This window comes from Heloderma suspectum, chromosome 2 (assembly GCF_057233095.1).
Source record: "Heloderma suspectum isolate Gila_16-S chromosome 2, 16-S_ref, whole genome shotgun sequence".
Classification (NCBI taxonomy): domain Eukaryota; kingdom Metazoa; phylum Chordata; class Lepidosauria; order Squamata; family Helodermatidae; genus Heloderma; species Heloderma suspectum.
In genome coordinates, this window is record NC_139459.1 from 323,224,686 (window position 1) to 323,231,168 (window position 6,483).

At 40.2% G+C, this 6,483-nt stretch overlaps 1 protein-coding gene across 37 annotated transcripts in view; it reads left to right on the forward strand.

Moving 5' to 3' along the window:
* The window catches only part of FOXP1 (forkhead box P1), a 724,900-nt gene that overhangs the window by 89,982 nt on the left and 628,435 nt on the right, over nt 1–6,483 (forward strand). The gene's annotated exons all lie outside the window — the stretch shown is intronic.

Sequence of the window (6,483 nt, forward strand, 5' to 3'; positions counted from 1 at the left end):
ACTCCCAGTGTATTATGTAAAACTGGGTCTGGGAGACTGTGCACCAATCAGCTCATAGGGCTAGGCTGTCTTTTTAATTCTTTGCAAGGGAAGTTGTGTAATTATTCAAACATTCCTTTTTTTCTACATCAGTTTGGGTTTTTTCTTAATTTGCTAAATGTGAAGGATAAATAATTTACTGGTGAAGAATGATAAATCTGGATACCAGAGGAAGAAGACATGGATGATAAATGACTAGATTCCCCCCCCCCCCCCAAAGCAGGGTTGCCTGAACAAAGCATGAAAACTGAGTTGGGAAAAGACTTGCCCTCCAGATGCATTATACATAGAAATTTGTAACCAAATGGCTGTGAATGTTACCTCTACTGCCAGTATGTAGGAACTGTATCTTGTTAAATACTTCCTCTGTGTACTTCTTGTTTGTACCGGCAACAGTGAAAATCACATGGGAGGTAGAGGTGCTCTTTGGCTGACTTTCCTGGGAGATAAAGAAAACCACAGGGATGTGGCATGCTTGCGTTGTATGCCGGGAATGCTGAATGTTCAGGAGGTTAGCCTTTGGTGGCATTGCTGTTGTCATTGGTTCTAAAGAGAGCCTGACAAGTGACTGAGATGGGTTCACAATAAAGATTAAAAGGATAAGAAATTGAAAACCTGCTACAAAAGGTTTTACTGTAACAATAAAAAGAGGGATCTTGAAGAGATGACTGAAGCGTTTCTTGGCCATAAAGGTAATGTGTTTATAAGTTCCAAAATGGCATTTACTTGTTTGGAAAGATATTTTGACTGACTAAGATGAGTATCTGAGGACCCATTTTTGTACCACCAAATCAATCCATTCACACATCCATTGCTTTTTGACTGCCATCTCCCAAAAGATCCTTTATAATAGGCTCCTGAGCTGCAATAATGCTTTCAGTCTGAGGTATTAAAGTACTTCATAAATATTATTTAAACCTATGACTATTTCTATGAAATACTGCACACCACCTTTTTTTTTTAGATATACATGAGATCTCTCAGGCCTCAATACTATAGAGGATTGAATACCAACATCTGGATGTTTACTGCAGAGGCTTTTATCCAATCCTTGGAAAGGACCTTTATATATGAAGGTTGCTCATCTAGAATTCATGGGAATGTTCCACATTTATATAAAGTATTCCCTGATTTAAGGTTTTGTCAATGAGCCAACCCCCAAAACATGCATTTCTGGTCCCATTCCTTAACTATGTGGAATCTTGTTGTTGTGTGCTTTCATTCACATGGACATGCAACTCATGAGTAATGGCCAACGAAGATCTAAAGGGGCCTTTAACCAGAGGTGTTGTGTGCACACAATGAATTTAAGCACTATATTCTTACCAAAGTGGGGAATAGCTACTTCCAGAATTACCTTAAATTAGCTCAAACTCATTCAAAGTCCAAAAACATAGACTTCTTTTTCTTTTCTTTTTTACAGATTTTTGTTCTCAAAACACATGCATGTACATTCATTATGGAAGAAAAAATTGGTTTGATAATTCGCTATAGCGAAAGAAGAATTATAGCATCTTTTCACTGAAGTGCTAAAGTGCAATTAATGAATAAGGGAAAGAGTGTTACAGCTGGGTATGAAGTTTGGGCCAGAGCCTGCAAACCCCCAAGGTGTTATAGCCTCCATCCACTTTTTTGTGCACCCAGAATTATCCCTCCTCTGTGGTAATAGCACAGGGTTTTGATGGTGCATCAGGTGCCTCCTGACTAGGAGAGGCTGTGTATGAAGTTCAGTCCCGATCCCACTTCCAAGGGTTTATATGTGCCCACTTCCTTTTTTGGTGCAGACCAGGATTTGGCTCCTTGTAGAGATGTAATGAATGAGTGAAACAGCACCACTGCTCGGGCAGGAGGGAGGACTGCCGTGAGACAAGGGGCAGGAGGGTGGGTCAGATTAGGCACAGAAGCGTAATAAGCTACGCACCATTCGCCCGGTCATGTGGTGGGGCATTTTGGACTACTGCAAAAATAAGCCACTGTGAGTAATTTCTTAAGCCACTACGGCTTAAAGAGATGACGGAATGCGCCCTATACTTCCAAACCTAAAATACTTATTCATGAGCATTGCCTATTGAAATTAAGGGGTTTAGGAGGTAGCATACTCAGTACTGTAGCATCATGTGCTACGCCATACTTATCCCCCCCATCCCCAGTACAATATGTGATAAGTTATGAAACCAGTGCTGAATGGCACTTAACAACTCACAATTAAGAAAAAACCCTCACAACACAGAGGGGGAAATGAAATTACATATATTTAATGATATATTCAAAAAATATATATTCAGAAAATCCAAATCAAATTAAAAAAAACAGTGTGTATCAGGTGTTTCTGCAATGGCACACAACAGTGCTGAGGGAGAAAATAGGATAACCATTTAGCAGAATGGTCTGCCTATCACTGGAAAACTTCTGAAAATGAGGAGGAATGTTTTGTTGTTTCCAGTCATCATCATCATTTTAATCATAATCATAAAAAATAATATGAACTACCACTGCTACCAATGTTTTTTTTGTGTGTTTTGGGAACTACCTTTGGATTTTAATATGGAGCAGAGAAAGAAAAGACTTTGCTTCCAAAGGAAGTGAAAAGAAGAGAGAATATGGACAAAATTCTGAATACACAAGGAGTCATTGTTTCAGCATTGTTTCTTTTTTTGCTTCAACTTTCAGTGTTTGCATAGCTAAGGCAATTTTTACTTCTAAGGCAGCCTTCCCCAATTTGGTGTCTTCCATATGGTTTGGACTTCAACCCCCATCAACCACATGGCTAATGGTCAGGGATCCTGGGAGCTGTTGCCCAAAACATCTGGATGGCACCAGGCTGGGAAGGGCTGTTTAAGGCATCAACATCTGGAATACAGTTTCAGCTAATAAAAAAACAGAGTTGGAATCTGTATCCAGAGTTGGAATAAATATCCAATAAATATTTATTTATAGTTCATAGTTTTTAGTATCAGTCTGCTAGCCAGCTTAAATCCTAATGCTTAAGGAACCGAGATCTTCACCTTTTTGTGATGCCCTTCCCCCCCCCCCAATTTTTTGCCTTTTGGGGTATGGGGTTGCCCTCTTGGGATCATTTACTTATCTAGCAGTTTTGTGTTAAATATGTTGCTCACTGAAAATAAAAGTGAGATAATTAAATTATATTAAGCATGAAATAATGATAGCAAAAACATTTAAGGCTACAGTCCTGTACCTGGAAGTAAGCACCACTGGGTTTAATGGGAGTTACGTCTGAGGAGCCATGAATAAGATTGCACTGCAAATGGTACTTTCATGCAGATATCATGCAGATATCCATTAGTGAGGTGTTAGATAAACTTTGACAGTCACCTCCAGTAAATTTGGAGTAGTTAACAAGGATCAATTGGAAAGCTACGTAGTGTTTGTCAGAGAGCAAGGATCTCCCTCTTACAGCCTGCCGGAATGGCTACTGGTGGTGACAGTAGGAGGGGTTTAAGCTTCACCCATTTTCATCCTGAAATCCCCCCCCCCCGGTTTTAAAAAGTTGTTTTTCTTTTTTTTTACCCACCTTCTGTGGGAGAGGTGGAATTTCAGGACAAAAACTGGAGTAGGGAAAGCTTAAATCCCCTTCCCACCTGGAGTGCCATGGTCCCAATACACACTGGGGCCACACATGCTTACACTAAAGCAAACAAGTGAGCACTCCTATGCCCCCCAGACAGCATCTGGGGGCGGGGAGGGGATAGGATACTTGGGTTTTCTGGCTCAGAGATTAAAGACAGGGCTTCAACCTCAGAGTCAGGAAACTGTATTCCCCTACCTCTCCGCACTCGCAAAACAGAGCATGGAGACTGGGAAAAGGGGGCGGGCTATCCAAGGGGCAGGGATGTGACCAGGGCGGCTGTGGTATGCTGTATCCTATAGCCTCTCCAACCTCCTTCCTTCCCCCCTCCAAGGCTAGATGGGCAAAATTGTCTGTCTAGCAGAAATGCAGGGTGGCTCGAGCATGGAGGCAAAGATTGCTTCCACTGGCCTCCTGCGCTGCACTGGGTACTCGGCAGCCTCCAAGTTCGGAGGCTGCTGAGTATCCACATAGGATTGTGCCCTAACCCAATCATGCATAGCTCTATTATGCCTGACTGGACAAATGTTTAGGTTGAACCTAATACCGTGGTCAGTTTAAACTAGTAGTAGTGTTCAGCATTGTCAGACTTGGGATCTCCCTTTGGCCCAAACATGCATTTGGAGGACCCACTTCTTAATTTTTAAAAAGATATATTTGGGCTAGTAGTGCTGCTGTTGTCAGCCAGCCAGTAGTGGATCCTCACCAGACACTTAGACCAATTATCTAAGCTGCTATTGTGTACTCTTGACTTATAGCTCCTTTGTTTAGGCCCTGGGACTTTTCCAGTCCTATAATCTGAGATCCTTTAGTTGGAAGCACAAGGTACTGAAGTCAGGACTTTCCACATATAAAGCATGAACTGTAGTCAAGCCCTCAAGGACTCTTCATGTGTCTTACCAGTCCCCCTCTTAACCTCCTGGCAGTATGTGACTACAGACACTGCATAAATGGTACAAGCAGAAGTTATGACGTACCACTGCCATAAGTGAGAAGAGTGAGAGTGCGTTCTTATCCTGCCTTTGTTCAATACCATCTCTACTTTCTGTTTCTTAGAAGAAAAAGAAAACACATTTTAGCAGGCTAACATGGTAATGCTAAAAGGGGGGAGAGAAGTATATTATGCTACTTCATACAATAGCTACACAATATATTGAGGCAAAACAGAGTCCCGCTATCTTATGGGACACAAGAATAACAGAAGTATCTGTTAGGAGATACTTGGCTTGGTTTACTTTCATTTCCAAGCTATTATTTTTGAAATAGTTTCAGGGTATTTCAGTAGGACCCAGTTGATGATATAAACCACTTTTACCTCTTCTTTACTTCCAAGAAATCATTGTGTCAGATTCCAAAAAGCAATAGGCAGCAAGATACTGAGAAGCTACATATCAGTCATTCATCACTCCCCCCAAAGCAACATTCACATTCATTGATCAAAAGACAGTGTCACTAATGACATGGGCATTGACTAAAATTAATTTTAGTGAGATTTAATTTTGTGTGTGGTTTAAATGCATAACTAATATTTCACTTATTCCCAAAGATATTTTGAGCAAAGGGCAAGTTTTAAAATGCAAGTTGTACTGTATTGTTTTGTTTTGTTGCCTGGTGGTAGGACTGTTTTGTAAACAACCTGATGTATTGGCCTTGGGGACCTTGCAGCTGCTCCATTCGGGTTCCCTGTAGACATTTTGACAAAGTGGGGATTATGGAAGATGGAAAGTAAACAAGAAAATAGAGTATATTTGAACATCTCCTAACCTGTTTGAATGTATCACTTGTTTTTGAGGACTGATTCCCAGACATACACTTAAATATGATTTGGGGTTCCACCTGATCCATGTAGTCTGTTGTTGTTTTAAACAGGCTTTCAGAATTAACAAGCTGGTTATTATGTATCAAGTATGTATGCATATTTTTATATGTAAATAAGGAAGAGTGATGGTGTCATTTCCCCCCAGTGGTATACGGTTAGTAATACTATATTTCCAATCCCTTTGAGAAAAGACTGTCTAATTTGATTACTTTGATTGTCCTTTAAACTTGTTTTTATTTCAACTTGTGCGTGTATACCTTTCCCCTTCGGCTGCAAACTGATTTTAGAGTGGGGAGATGCGTCATTTTACACTCATATGGGAAACAGCATTGCAGTCTAGTCTGTTGTCTACACATGTCCAGGAGAAGCTCCCATTTATAATTGTTAAATTTGTAGTAGAGATAACTGTTAATGAACAATAGAGCATAAAAATACTTTATTTCCACCTTTGGAAATAAATTTCATAATTTGACAGTACTATCCCTTTTAGTAAAAATCATCAGCAAGCTCTGATTCTGTGGTCCACTGAATAAAAACATGGGCATTTCCTGGGTTCAGATCTCTCCTCAGACATGGATTTGCTACAGAGACTCCTGTACTAAAACTGTTGTTTTAGACTTGAGCCAAGCTACTTGAAATCACCGGAACTTGTTTGTCATGACTAGAATCATAGAAACATAGAATAGTAGGGTTGGAAGGGGCCTATAAGACCGTCGAGTCCAACCCCTTGCTCAGTGCAGGAATCTAAGTCAAAGCATCTCTAACAGATGGCTTGACTAAGCATCCTTGACTAATTTTCCACATTGATTTCAATCTGACCCATGTGTGACTAACTTAGTCTGGATCTAGCCAATTGAAATGAGCATGCATTTTGAAAATATTTTAGGTGTTGGTTCTATTTATAACAAAAATATTTGATAGTTACCATAAAATTACACTATACTCATTTTTCCACATCTATGTAAATGAAACTTACTACCTTACTGTGAAGGGGACCAATCCACCAACGTTCATTACACAGGGGTTTTTCTTGTTTCAG